This window comes from Gavialis gangeticus, unplaced genomic scaffold, assembly GCF_001723915.1.
Source record: "Gavialis gangeticus isolate Ggan-Ray unplaced genomic scaffold, GavGan_comp1, whole genome shotgun sequence".
Lineage (NCBI taxonomy): Eukaryota > Metazoa > Chordata > Crocodylia > Gavialidae > Gavialis > Gavialis gangeticus.
Window position 1 is genome coordinate 24,496,816 of NW_017729009.1, and position 15,260 is coordinate 24,512,075.

General features: G+C 45.7%; 1 long non-coding RNA gene across 1 annotated transcript; it reads right to left on the reverse strand.

The window, feature by feature from the left end:
* Positions 1-617: 617 nt before the first annotated feature.
* LOC109292709 lies at positions 618-10,575 on the reverse strand. Its single transcript, XR_002096177.1, has 3 exons — positions 10,487-10,575; positions 9,337-9,340; positions 618-629 (listed from the first exon to the last, which is right to left on the reverse strand). It is a non-coding gene; the product is annotated as an uncharacterized LOC109292709 (long non-coding RNA).
* Between the last annotated feature and the right edge of the window lie 4,685 nt (positions 10,576-15,260).

The following is a 15,260-nucleotide window of genomic DNA, read 5'->3' on the forward strand; positions in this document are numbered from 1 at the left end:
GCTAGCTCTTCATTTATACCCTCCCTCATCTTGCCAGGTCACACTCCTCCTAGCCTTCTACCACCTTCTATCCAACCCTCTCTTGGAAATGGGGGTTCCCTGGGGCTTGTTGAGTGGAAGAGTCTGTAGCTGTTAGTGTATATAGGCAACCATTGATCCTCTGGATCACAGTGTATGCGTAAGAGGTCTGGTCAGGTTCCTGGTGTATCCACTCGTAGCTGACAAGCCCAGTTCCAGAGCAACACGGCTTGTAGCAAGGTTCACAGATACCTATGTTGTCTGAGTTTACACATTTACAGTCCATGCTTACAGCACACCACTTCCTTCTTTCTTGCTTTGCTTCCGTCGTCTGGATCAAAGCCACTACATGTTGAACTGCACCTAGTGTCAGACGTTCCCTGCAGGTCAGACAGGATTCTGCATGCTCCTCCCAGCTTTCTACATTGATGCTGAACAACTTCATATCATTTTTGCACACATCATGGTACTGCCCTGGAGGGTGACCTCACTTTCTAGAGCCATCTTGAATCTCACTGTACAAGATGTTCTTGGGGATACGTCTCCTCATGTCCAGTTTGCAACACTGCACTGAGGCATCCTGTGCAGTGCCTGAGAGAAGATGAGGCTGGCTGGTGGTCAGAGTACAGGCTTGGGATCTAGGCACCTCTGAGCCCCAGCTCCTCCTGTTGTCTCACATAATCTCTCCCTGCTTTCCTCAGCTTTAAAGCATGCAGGATAATACCTGTTCTTGCATGGGTTGCATTGGGTTGTGAGGATTCATTAATCCACCCAAACTCATACCTCCGGAGCCAGCCAAAAGAACTGGTCCCCACTCAGAGCAAGAAAACTGAAAGGAGCTAAGAAAAAGGAGGACAAGCAAGCAGTGGCCCGGGATAGAAAGATGGAAAACCTTGTTTGTGCCCTTAGCAACATGGGGCCAGCAGACAGGCTTTCTGATTGGGATACCATGTGGATTGGTGACTAGAGAGGGCCCCAAGAGTTCTGCCACTGACATGCTCTGTTACTTGAACCTCTCTGCACCTCAGTTTCCCCATGCCTTAAATGAAGGATAACCCTTTTGCAGGGTGTTGTGCTGCTTGATTAATTACCATTGCTAAAATGCTTTGAAGATGAAGAGGGCTACTCAGGGGCAAAAGATGTTAATTACTTTAGACTGACAATAAGATGCTGGTAGTAACATGATGCATCAGTGGGGGCAGTGGGGTGGAGTTGGATCCCTCTGTTCTGATCTTCTGTATTAGGATTAGCTGAATAAAATCAAATCTTTCCTTCTATGGGGAACTTGCTCCTGAAGCTGGCAGCATCACATGCTGTATACGATACTCCGGGGATGGCAAGTAGCCACAGTACCTCTGTTAATATCAATCCCTGCCCAGCCCATGAAACTCACCTCACCCAGAACTTGTTTCAACTTCTCCAGCTGTTCTTGGCATGTGCTCAGATTTCATAAAGTTGATGCCATCCACTCCCACACATATGGCAAGGGAGAGTGAGAGAAGATCTACACACAGCAGCTCAATTATGGGGAGAAGAGGCATTTGAATGGAAGAACATGAACATGAGCACGATCATCCCTTATGGTTCTTAGCACATCTTAGCTTGGCACAGAAGCTCCAGAAATATGGAAGTGCAAGAGTAATTCTAAAAACATTTCCCAAAGCACAGCTCAAGGATGATGCCTCATGGCTTAAAACCTGTGGGTATGTCAACCCCTGTTTCCGTCCTTTTTTAGAAACACAAATGCAGCATGTTTCACAAGACCTCAGCCCCTGGGTTTTAATCCACAGATTATTACCAAGAAGACACTTGATGAAATGATTTGCTGGGGTCTTTTGATCTCATACCTCAGTGGTTGTCAACCGGGGCAACGCATACCCCTAGGGGTACTTAAAAAGGTCGTAAGGGGTACACAGAACTGTGGGCGATAATGTGGCTGATAAATACCACTTGCCATTTACTGGCAGCTTTAGCACAGTGCACAGGCAGCCAGGAGCGCAGCCCAGCAGCATAGAGAGCAGCTGGCTCCGGCTGGCAAGTCTTTCGTTAGGGAAGAGGTATGGGGAGGCAGATCAAGGCCCCAGCAGTGGGGGAGGGAGTGAGGCTGGGGCAGGGGCTGCCTACCCAGGGTGGGGCATGGGACTGAGCCGTGCACAGAGGGGAGAGGCAGCTCCCACTACTACACACACCCATGGGAGGGCATGGGGGGCATGTGTTCCTGGATCTGTGCATGGGGTGAGGGTGGGCTGCAGCTGTAGGCTGGGGCCGGGGCAGCATGGGGCTGTTCCCAGTGGGGGTGTTTGGCTGGGCTGTGCTTGGGGCCAGTGGCGGCAGTGCTGGGAGGGGGTTTGGAGGGGCTACGGTGAATTTTGGAGTGGCTGCAGCCCCTCCTTTAGCCTCCTCCCAGTGTTGTCACCATCCACCCTGAGCTCAGCCCAGCCTAGCCCAGCCCTAGCCAGGAAGAACCTGGCACCGCACCAGCCCCAGCCCACAGCATCAGCCTGCCCTAAATGCTGATCAGGGGGCACACGCCCCCCCATGCACCCCAAGGGTGTGTGCAGCAGCAGTAACCAACCCCACTATCCGTGCCACCTGGACAAGTCACTTGCAGCTCCATCCAGCGCCCTGCCCTGGCTGTGTAGCACCTGCCCCAGTCCCACTCCCTTCCTCATCGCAGAGGCCTCCATCTGTGCCCCCCCATACCCCTCCCCTTAAAAACAAGAATAAAAATATAAAGGGGTACATGAGCTGAAACTTTGAGACAGAAGGGGAGGGTTACATTTGTTCAAAGAAGTTGAAAACCCCTGTCATACCTGTTTACATATGCATAATCTTCCAAGCAACTAGAGGCTAATGAGGGCGTGTGTGCACAAAGGGAAGCTTATTTGCAAGGACAGATTCCTACCTGTGCACTCAAATCCCAGTGTAGGACGAGGTTTTTGAAAGTGATCCACATCAACCTAACTTGCCTCCTGCTGAAGTCAGTTCTTTGCTAGGGGAGTGGGTAGGCGAGCACCGAGCAACTTTCAAATTCCCACTATAATATCTAAAATGCAAGCAGGCAAACATGTAAAGGCCAGATTGAAACCATTGCAAACACACGGTCCTCACCAGCCTAGGTAAACAGTAAACTAGACTACAAGGAGTAATCTTCCATGGAGTTCACATAGACTGGAATGAGGTTACCTTTGATATAATATTATAAATGTCAGAATGAGATCCTGGTTCCTCATCTTATCTAATCATAAAGGCCCTGCTCCCCCACTGGCAATTTCAGGGACAGAACAGCTTTAGACCAGGCAGATTGCAGAATCCTTCTCTTCCATTGTACCACTGCTTGGAGAACTGGGCTCAGCTGATTCAGCAGCAGTAGGCTTTTGGCCCACGCTGGATGGCTTCAGCATCAGGTCACCCTTAGCAGCCAAGAAATATATATACCTCCTGCATACACCTTGCATAGCCCTCCTGAGATGCATCAGATTATTGGCCTCCAAGAGAAGAGTGACTGGCAATTGTGCAGAGGCTATGACAAGCCATAGCCCTCTGCACTGAGAGGCAAGGAGTCAGAAGTTCCTCTGCTCACTTACTCTCAGGGTGCAGGGTGTGACTAGGGACTGGATGTATCTCAAGACTCAGAGCTGCAGTGCTAATGGGGCACCGAACTATGCACTCTCCTTGCTGGCCTCACTTCATTTAAGAGCCAGAAGTAGCTTGGAGCTGTGTGGCAGCAGTGTTGTCCCTCACGCAGTTGCTGGTTCCCTTGAGCTGCCCAACACTGCTTACCCTGCATCAGGACCTGTGCTTTGCTTTTGCATAATGCAGGATCAAGCCCAGACTGTGTGAGCACAAGTGCATTCACTGCTCAGTGCCCACTTGGATGCTGCACACAGCTGTATACTTGGATGGACTGATGTGCATTTTACAGGGACTGGGACAACACTGCCAGTTTATTAACTGTAACCCCACACACCAATCCCAGCTAGCAATCCACTTTATGTTGGGGTTCAGCAGATGCCAAATGGGGCAAATTTACACCTTTTTTTCTTTGTGCCATGTAACACTATGGAATGAAAGTCAGATCTTTAGAGGTGACTTGTTTCTTACATGTATTTAGAACAGTTACATTTGCATTTATTAATTTTCTAGCAAAACTGGTATTACCAGTTACTCCGGAGTGTAAAAATTACTGTCACAGATTTCATTGGCTACCAGACCAGTTATCACTCTACACAATAAAACTACACTGATAAATTTCCTACTGAGCTCTTTCCTACTGAGCCCTGCAGGCCCTCCTGGGCTGTTGAAAAGCTGCTTGCTTGATTTTCCATGTGGAGTATCTGCAGCTCTCGCTGGGTTCAGTATGAATTTGGAAGGCTCAGCACCTCAGAGAACACACATATTCTTTGTAACAGCGCACACATATTATGCATGAGAAATCCTCATGCTGCCATTGTCATCTCCCATCAGCACTGCTCCAGCCATGATGTCTGAACCTGCCGATAAACTCCTCAGCCTTCCCTTTCAAGGTTCTTGCAGCCTCATCCCTACATATACCCCACCATTATCTTCTAGTTTTTGTCTCCTTTCCAGCATTTCTCTCAACTCTCCCTTCTTCTGGTTTCCTTCACCTCCTTCTTTCATGGATTCTTTGATTTTAAGGCCAGAAGAAGCTCTTACGTGTGTATAGTATGACCTGATGGCCACAGACCTTCATGCTGGGATTCCTGCATTAGGTCCAGTAATATGCCATTGAAATAGTGTATCTTTAGTAAAATGTCCAATCCCACTTTAAAGACAGGCTGTGTACTACATTCAGCTCTGTCCTAGTTCTCAGTGGGCGTGTCTACACATGCAAATACTCGAGAATAAACTCTCCTGGATATGTGTCTTGCAGTGATGCAGGAACAGATTTGCTGCTTCTGGCAGTAAATTGCTTCTGCTTCCTGTGACCCTCCAATGGGCCCCTGCAACAGTCGAGGGGGGGGGGGGAGATCTAGGCTCTGGGTACTAGCCCAGGGGCCAGGAGACAGTTGTCTCCTGGCAGAGGTTGAAACATTGCTCCCTGCCCTCAGGAGCTGCCTGCTGCTGGGATGGGCTACACAACTGGAGCACAGGCAGGGACAATGTCTTCCTGCCCCGGCAGCTGAAAGCTCCCAGCTCCCTCTGTAATTGCAGATTCCAGCCTTGGAGATCCTTATCTCTCAGCACCAGCTTCTTAGTCAAGGGACCAGTGCTGGGAGATTCTTCTCTCCCAGCCCTGCAGTCATGAGACCTGGTCTGGGAGATCCTTCTCTCCCAGAACCAGCTCTCTGGTTGTGAAGCCAGCACTGGGAGATCTTTCTCTCCCAGCAGCAGCTCCATGGGTCTCCTAGCCCCTGTCCCCATGACCACAGGATTTGGGCTGGGAGATAAAGATCTGCCAGCCCTGGGACCGCGGAGTGTGGCCTGGAAGCTCCCTGCTGCTGGAGCAGGGGGACATTGTCTCTGCTTGGGCTTTGGTGGCAGAGCCCAGCCCAGCAACAGGCAGCTACAGGGGGCAGGGAGCAATATCCTGGCCCCTGCAGCCTGGCTGACCAGGGGCACATTTTGCTTCCGGTCAGGCAGCTACACATGCACTACTGCACAGTAAGTAATCTCAAGTAAATTTGCTACTTGCATTTGCGGGTAGCAAATTTTCACTTGAATAGAGCCAATTACTGCACAGTAAGCATCTTCACATGTAGACACAGGCATTTACTGCACAGTAATTAGCTCTACTGTGCAGCAAAGCATCTCATGTAGACGCACCCAGTTAAAAGTTGGCACATGTTTCCACTTGGAAATGTTTAGTCTCCAGTGTTGAGCCATTGGGTCTGGTTATGCCTAGAGGAGAAAGTTCTGAAGCATCTTCTTCCTGGCCGCAGTTGTTATGGCACAGTCATTTAGTACTTGCATAACCAAGTACTAATTGACTGCTCAGTAACCAGTGTTACTGCGCAGTAGTGTCCCTGCACAGTTTTTATCTGACGCTACTGTGCAGTAGGGCTGTGCAAAATGGCACCATTCCATTTTGCCTTAAGTTCTGAGGTTTCAAAGAAACAGCATTTCATATCAAATTTCATTTCAATTCAGAACAGCTGGTCTGTTTTGCTTCGCTGAAACAGTGAGGCCGTTTCAACTTAGTTTCAACATTTCGCTAGATCAGTGGGGTGGGAAGTCAGCCCAGCTGAGCTGACTTCCCATTCCCGGCGCTAGATCCGGCAGGGGACAGGGAGTCAGCCCACCTGGGTTGACTTCCCATCCCCGGCACTGAATCGGGCTGGGGGCAAGAAATCAGCCCAGCTGAGCTGACTTCCCATTCTAAGCACTGGATTGAGCAGGGGACAGGGAGTCAGCTGGGCTGGGCTAGATCGGGCTGAGGGTGGGGAGTTAGCCCAGCTGAGCTGAGCTGACTTCCCGTCCCCGGCGCTAGATCCAGCATCCCAGTCAGCCAGCTGCTCCCTGTCTCAGTCCCTGGCCTGATCTTGTGCCGGGGATGGGAAGTCAGCCCAGCTGGACTGACTTCCATCCCCAGCGCTATGGTCAAAACTTTTCAAGTTTTGAAACATTTCGAATAGCCTTGTTTTGTTCCAACACTGTTTTGAAGCCCTTTGTTTTGTTTCGATTTTGCTGTTTTGACCTCGAAATGTGTCGAAACAGTGTCGAAATGAAAAGGCTGGCAAAATTTTGCACAGTCCTACTGTGCAGTAGTGTCACATCTTGGTTAGTGCCCCCCCAACGCTACTGCACAATAGTGTCTCGTGTGGACACGGCCCCTATATAGTAGTCACTTCTGACTTCTGAGGAGTGACGGGTTATGATTTCTTTGGCTAAGTTAACATCGTTAATGATCCTGTGGTTAACATAGGTTAGTGTTCATTGTTAATGTTCCCATGGCCCTATCAAATGGTTCTGGCAAGCTTTGGTGGCCTGACCTCGTGGGTGTTACTGAATTTTGTAAGATGACTCTGATGCATTCTTGCTAGGAATGCTGTTCACACTAAAGGAGCTGTTGAAGTAGAAGGGAAATTCTTCAGATCTACAGCTAAATTTCTTATGGATAAGAGTACAGTCAACTGCATCTTAGTAAATGCAAATGCTGGTTTATTTTACATGGCAGAAGTGATTGGTAATGTTGTTTTCCTGGGCTGTGGTGGATAGTTGTAATGAGAAAATTTCAGTCAGAATCTTTTTACAGACTTATGAACTATTTCCAGATTCTAAGGCACCCCAGGCTTCACCCTATGGAATTTATAATTCTCATGAAATAGGACACATTACTAGGGCCACAGAAGATCTGTGATTATCTTCTAGTGACAAGGAAAGTGTCCCTGAAATACACAGTTTATTTATTCCAAGTTTGAGGAACAGTGAGGTAAATTTTAGGCTAGGCCAGCCTCCTGTTGAAACCATCTGCCTCTTGACTTGACAGTCTTATCTATAACAGGACAAAGATTTTCTGACTGTGGGCAGAAGGACACAATGCCCTGAACCCAAGTTACCCAAGCATCCTGTACTACAAAAGAGAAGCTTGCAGCATTTTGCAACAATAACTATTGTGCTGCTTCTGTGGAATTTTCTGACCCCCTGGTAGTGTCTCCTCCCTGTTACCAGTAAAAACCACGCCACAGCTTGCAAGCTTTTCAGTTTTTGTTCTTATCTATTTACCACAGAGGAAGAGGCAGGACTATCTAGTACTGAGAGCAGGGAGCTGGCAGTCGAGGTTCTCTCCATCGGTGACATATGACACATCAAATCACTTAGACCAAACTTTTCAAAGGGGTATGGATTTTGGATGTCTGACCTGAAATAACAGATGACAGTCTTCAGCGGTACTAGCCTTATAGCATCCAAAGACCTCATTTGAATAGCTGGGTTCTTGGTACCTCTGAAAGTCAGAGAGTAGAAAAACGTCTTTTCTTTGATCATCCCAAATTATTCATCCCTTTGAAAGGGCCTGTTTTTTTTTAAGGCCCAAATTTTATATTCATCCATCTTTAAACGCAGCTTCAGGTTTCTAGGTACCTAACAGGGACTCATTCCTAAGTACGGTCACCCTTATTCTGCAATAAGAATGACACGTGGCATTTGGGTCCGATCTACACCATGGTGTTTTGCTGAAAGAAGTTGCATCTTGGGCTTGTGTGTATCCACACACACATTGCTGTGAGTTGACAATGATGCAGCTTTGTGTTTCCTGAATAGATAGATCCACCTTCCTAAGTGAAACCAACCCTCAGCCAATAGACAACAGCTGACAAAAAACAAGCCTGGACTTGCAACACAGCAACATCAGCAGTGGTAAGCCCTGGGCTCCTACCAGTGGCACCATGTCTTCTACTGACCCAGCCTCCCACCGAGAGGACTTGGGGCACTGGCAAGAGCTGCCAAGTGTGACACAGCAATGTCAGTACCTTGCTGTAAGACAGCAAATGTTCTGTGGCAGAACATCCTAGGGTAGTACAAGGAGTTTATCAGGAATAACTCCATGTGTAAGCAAGAACTTTAAGTCCCTTAGAAAGTGGGATTTACCATCTGAGTCATGCAAGTTTTGCCACACACAACAGATCAATGCCTTAGTGCTTTGAAGAAATTCCCATGAAATTCTCCAGAGTGCATAAGTACCCACAGCAGTTAGGCACCCGCACTTGTCTGAACTCCCCACTAGGTGCTTGTCTGTGTTCTTAGGTACCTACATGGTTTAAAAAAAAAAAGCCTGGCCATTTGCACCTCAGATTGCAGACCTGTGATAGGAATAATGACACTTAGGACACAGAAGACACTGTACTGTGACTATGCAGTAGTGTAGCTATATGTGCAGGAGCTTTAAACTAGTTGGCTTAATACTGGTAGTTGAACAGAGCTAAGCCCAGACTAGCCACCTAACTATTTACCCTGCTTCTCAGCACGTTTTGCTACATGCTGTTGGCACCAACATGAAAGTAAGCCAACTAAAAGTTAGCTCAGGTAAATCAGCAGGTATCTCAGTGATGCAGCATAGACAAACACTATTAGCATTATCACAGAGACGCTGGGATAAGACCTCATTATAATTAAAATTTCTATATTACCTGACTTCCCCTAATGACAGTCGCTATAATTGTGCAACCTACTCTTAATTATTTTTCCAAGAATAATTAATACTTCAGAGTTCATGTTTTGCAGTAGGCTTTTTAGTCACAAATTGAAGAGTTACCTTGCTATGGACTTCTCCATGCCCATCAACAGCAACCTAATGAACTAAGACACAGAACTTTTTTTTGTGAAGCAAGAGAACAATCTACTCACCCTAATCAAAACTGGGCTTTTTCACTGGATACCCAAAAGAATAATTAGCAAGCGTGCAATAAGTTTTGTATCTAAGATGATGCCATGGTGATTGTGGCTTACAGATCTTCAGCTGGAATGGAGCTGATCATTTGATTAAGTAATTAATTACTCTGATACACAGATAGGACACTCAACAGCTGTGTAGGCTGACAAAAGACATCAGGTCCAGTCCTGTAAATAGTCAGATGTGTTGGTGACTTTACACACAGGTGTGAGTAGTCCCTTTGCATTCCATATTTAAATCTGTTGCATTGCTCTCAGGAGTAAAATTACTTTGGTAAATGCTTGTATTTATTCAGTCCTGCAAATGACAGGTATTATCACCCAACCTGAGAACTGACCCTGCTCAGCACTTGATAAAATCAAGGTGTTCAGTCCCAGTTCACCAAAGCTTGTTAGTGCATGCTTGACTTCAAATCAGTGGGATCTGGGCCCGCATACTTAGGTGATTTGCTGAACGAAAGTGAATAGTTTATTCAGCACTTACCTAAGTTTTAATTGTGCTTTCAATTGTGTTTAATTTACTGCTGGTAGAGAAGAACCAACCTGAAGTTGATGTTTTTCTCTAATGAGTGATGATAATGTAGGGTTGGGTTGGGTCATTTTTGCTATAGGTGCTGTATTCTAGCTCTAGACTTCAACAGGACAGTTCCTGAGAGTAAGCTTTCACTAGATTAAGGGGGCTTTGCATTCAGGCTGTGATGTGTGATGCATTGTGGACACACTGGGAATGTTTTATGCCGGTTGATGGGCAGTTACTCATGCAAGTGGTCACCTCAGCATCGGTATGATGCACCGTGTGACCCAAAATGATCTTAATGCTGTTGTTTATTGCTGTAATACTGACAAGACAACCAGACCAAGGCCCCATGGGGACGGCCAGACAACCACAGACTTGCAGCATGTGGCACCACAGACCCATCTGTGGCACCACACTCCACATATGTAGGCATTCCCTGTGCCGCTACTTTGCTGCTACTTTTGACCCTGGGGAGTTCCTGGGGTCAAAAAAAACCCATGCCAGAAAAAGCAGGGTGATGCACAGGGTGGCAGCATGTGCTGCCCAAAACCAGAGCCTGCCCGGCCAGGTTTCCTGCCGTGGCTGCAGCTCCTGGAGGACTCTAGCATAGTTGCTGGCTCCGGCCTCCCGTTCCCTACCTGGGGTAACTTGCTGCACGCCAGAGCATGTGTGGCATGGGCATTCTCTGGGGACAAATAGCAGCAGCATAAGGTGTGCCACTGCTACTTGTCCCTGGGGAAGCAAATGTTCCTGCTCTTCTGGATGAGCCTTATGTGGTAGGTTTTGGACAAACGTCGAGCCCTTGCCCCAAAGAGCTTCTATATTTTGGAAATATTCTTTTTTTCTCCGTTGTTGGATGATACAGCTGTAGGGAGTATGTTCATTCAAACAGGAGACTTAGAACTGATGACCACGGCATCAACTTAGAATATTAACACAAAACAATTTATTTCATTCTTATTAGCTCAATAATTTAATTTACAATCACATGGCTGGAGTGACATTGAAATTAGAGGACACGAGTGACATTAGGAACAGAGCTAACATCAGGGTTGCCACAGGGGAAATCAGGGAACTGCAGGACTAACGTTAGTATAATAATAACATTCCTTGCAACCTCTTTGCAGCGTGGAAAGCTGCGAGCCGACATTTTTCAAATGTCCCAAAGAATCTGAAATGTAAATATTTAGAGAAGTGTTTTTCTTGCCAGATTGAAGCTGAGAGGGATCATAAACATCAGCTCCTAATAGAAACATTTAAAAAAGCCGCACTCACCGTTGCCAGCTTTTGAGAGCAACATCATTTAAATTAGATAGGACTCTCCTCTAATTCCTGACACTCTATGTCCTCCTGCTGTTTGCCAACAGTTGCTGGCTTAATGTAATGTTTGAAGTATAAAATATTAACTGCAATTATATCAAATATGCTGCTTATACATCACACAGATGAGCAATAAATGACCTGCTTGGGATTCAGCTCAAGGAAGACACAGACAGAAGGAAAATGCCGAGTGAAGAGAACTATTGTTTTAATCACGCACTACTTTGGTGACACGTGTTAGGGCACTTTCCGTGGCCAGAGGAGCCTGCAGACTAATTGAGACATAACTCAGCAACACGTGACAAGAAATGAAGGCAAATCTTGACCCTTCCTTGACTGTGCTCTGCTTCCTGGGATCCTTGTAAAAGGACTAGATCAAATAAACCAAGAGCCATTTTCAGCCTATATTGAGAAATGCTAAAATCTTGCCTCTCTCACCATGTCACCTCTTTTACATATTAACCACGACCTTCTGGAGAGGAGGGGAGCAGGGCGAACTTTAGTACCTGAAAGTTTTGGGCTCCAAAAATGCAGATGTTATTTGACTGAAACACTGAATTTGTGTCAATTTTAGTGAACTGTTTCAGGACTTTTAAAAAAAGCAGACTGGACCCCCCACCCCAAATCGGTCATGCTAACATTTTTCAAACAAACCATTGTGATTTGTTCATCTTAGAACTGCTGGTATGATTTATTTTGAAATTTATTTCAGTTTTATTTAATTATACCCCCCCTCCCCCCAAATCTATATTAAACATTTGTTTTGGGTCCAACTAAATGTTTCAGCTGGTGATTTTTTTAAAAAACTTTCTGGTTCACTAGGAATTTCAAATAATTTTGTCTTGGGTTGATCCCAAATGACATTTTCTGATTTTTTTCCAGAAATGCCAGAGAATAGAAACAATCAGCTCCTTGCTCCATGCTAGAAGAGAGTGCCATCTCTGGTCACAGACCAAAGCTCCTCTGTATTCACTGCTCATTCATGCTCCTCCTGTTGTATTGTGAAAGCGCTGGAACCAGCTTGTCTATTTGTGCTCCATAAGGACTCCTTGCAGCTTCTATTTTGATAAGGACTGACCCTAATAATTCTCCCAGATTTTATTCAAACCAATCTTTGCTGGAGTAGGACTTTGAGTATTTAGGGGTAAGATTTTCCAAGGACAGTTCTATAAAATCCTGGTTTCGGCCTCATCTCCCCTTTAGGCAGGGCGGTGTGGACACCTTAATACTCAGAGACCTTTATCAGGTACCACAAACCCCAAACATTTAGAAATTATTTCTCAAGCCTCCAAAATCATGAGATTGGCTTAAAAGTAATGAGATTAAGAAAAGATATATTTGGGGTTCGCATCTAGTTGTCTTTTGGATTTTGAGCCTGTGGAGTGTATGTAGGTTCAGTCCCGTAACCATGATAGCTGAGACCTCGTGTTTTCATTTAAATGAAAGATGTGGGTCACCTGGAAACACAACTCCAGGAACTGGGGCTTTAAAACAATCAACTATTACGAGACTTACAATAAAACTACAAAAGCTGGCAACACGGTATGTCTCAGTGAGGCTCAGTCCTTCCATTCCATTTAAAGATTTCCCAGCATGTGGGACACTACCCAATTCTCTTTTGAAGCTGTAGAGTGCAGCTATTTTATTTTCTTTTGGTCCATCCCAGTAGGCTCAGTACTCAAGAGAAGGTGGGCCAAGGATCCTGAGAAGAGCTGAACATATTCACAAGTCTTGTGATAAAAAGCAAGCAGGAGAAACTCTGTGTCATGAAAACCAGAAGTCAATGTGAGCAACATAGGAGCCAGTGAGTGAGTTCAATTAATCCTCTGGGTTGCAGTTGACTTTTTGCAGGAGCCAGTTGGTCCCTTTGAAGAAGCACAAACTGGGATCTGCAGTGTTAACTGTGTCAAGGAACAGAGGCTGAGAAGGTAGAGCAAATGAGGACTGGGCATCAATTCAGCATGAGTGAAAAAGTACAGGGAACAGGAGATGCTACAACAGCATCAGTGATGATGGAGAATAAAAGGATTTGAACTCTATTATTTTCCTATTAAAACTAGTGTGTGTTTTGCCATCAGCTACAATGGGAGGTACACTGGACCCTCTGCTGCTTCTTACATAGGAAAATTAATTACAAATTTTAAAAAAGAACTAAATTCCAAGCTGGTTTGCAGAGCTAAGAAACTACAAAGAGCTAGGCCCCTGCACTGCCAAGCAGAGTCCTCACTCCCAGCACCCTCTGTGCATTGTTTTCTTCTTCTGATCCCGATAATCATAGATCCCCTTTCACTCTCATGCTTACTCCCAGCCCTGTGATTTCACCACTAGGCCATGCAAAGTCTCATCTTTACAGAAAGGGACATCCAGCAGAGATCAGCTCAGCAGGGCTTGTATGGGCTTGCCAAGGCCAGGGGCTGCCAGCCTGGAAGGGGCAGCAGGAAAAGATTGTGGGGAGAGAAGAATCAGGCATTTCATTTCAAGAAGGGCTTAATCCCCCTTTTATCTTCCCCTTTGTGGTGGTTTACAAAATGCTGGGAAAGAATGCTAAGAGCCAAAAATACTGCAAGGAAACCAGTCACCTCCAGACTAGTGCCTAACAGGCACCAAATGTACCCACTGAAGAGCTCTGCCTGGTATTTGGAAACATGCTTGTAGAGCCCTGTTTTCAGTTGGCTAAGACTTGCCCTTCTTTTGCACTCACTGAACTGAGTGTGGGAGTAGATCCTAAGCACTTACGCCTCTGCCTACCTGGTCTGGGCTGGCCAAATTACTGACTCAAGTTTTATGGGCATTATCTGGATCCATAAAATGAAGACAGCCCTTTGGGCACCTGGCACTTCCTTTTCTGGGAGCTAGTTTTTATTTCACTACAACCTGATGCAGTCTCTCCAGCCATTTTCTCTCCCCTATTTTAAAGATGACCCTTCCCAAAACAGCCACCTCTAACAACCCAGAATCCAAATGCAGACTTCACATCTCTGTGATGGACAGAAACAGAGCCCTGGGATGAAACCATCTCAGAGCTTTGGATCAGGAAGTTAACCGAGATCAGAACTTCCTGGCACTGGGCTATTCTTATGCATGGAGATAATACAGATTGGACTAAAACCTACATTTGTCCCCAGAGCCTGGTACAAATTGACCAGAACAACAGAGACTCTGGGCCACTCCATTTAAGGGCCAATTCCTGCTTTCACCTGTGGGTATGGTTACTCCCCACTGTAGGCCTGGCGAATATTCAAGGAAATAAGAATTCTATTTTGGTGCAAGGATTGCATTGTAAGACAGAAAGTGTCCAACACAAGGAAGAAAAGAAAAAGAAAACCCTTTCAAGGGACACATTTGAATGTGGAAAATGTTTATTTATTTGTTTGCTTTTAACTGAAGAAACCACAATTATTTGCTGTATAATCTCATGAGGACATGATACGACATGTTGCTTCCTGCTGGGACCTGGCTTGCTCTAAAATGATTTTGTGTGTTAATTATGTGGTTTAGATGATGAAGATTAGTTCTGAATAAGCTGGTTCAGATAAAAGGAGAAGAAATGGTGACAAAGCCTTGGCCCCAAACTCCAAGCCAAACATTTCTGAGCTTTGCAAAAAAAAAGTCGATTTAACTTTTCTTCATTGCTCCTTTGTTTTGCAGTTAAAATGTTATGTTGCGATGCATCGTTATTTTATTAGCTGGTTTGTGCAGGGATTTGAAGGAGCAAAGTGCTGTATAAAGGGTAACTGCTGTCGTTGTGCAAATAGAGGAATGCATGTATGTAGTTCACAAAGTTATATTTCTCCCTGATGTCCTGAGCTGTCTGCTGAGCTGGGTTTAAGGTTTTTTTAGATTCATTCCAGGATAAATAACAATAGCAGGGATCTCCTCCTTCAGCATGTTTCTACAGACTTTCACTTTCTAGATCTCTTGGCATTGAATGTTTAGTTATTGACTGACTTCCTGAGCTGGTAATCTGGCCAGTGTTTCTCAAAACATGAGTACATAAAATTAGGTTCCTGAAACTAAATGTAGATGCCTGCATGGTCAGATTTTTCCAAACCCA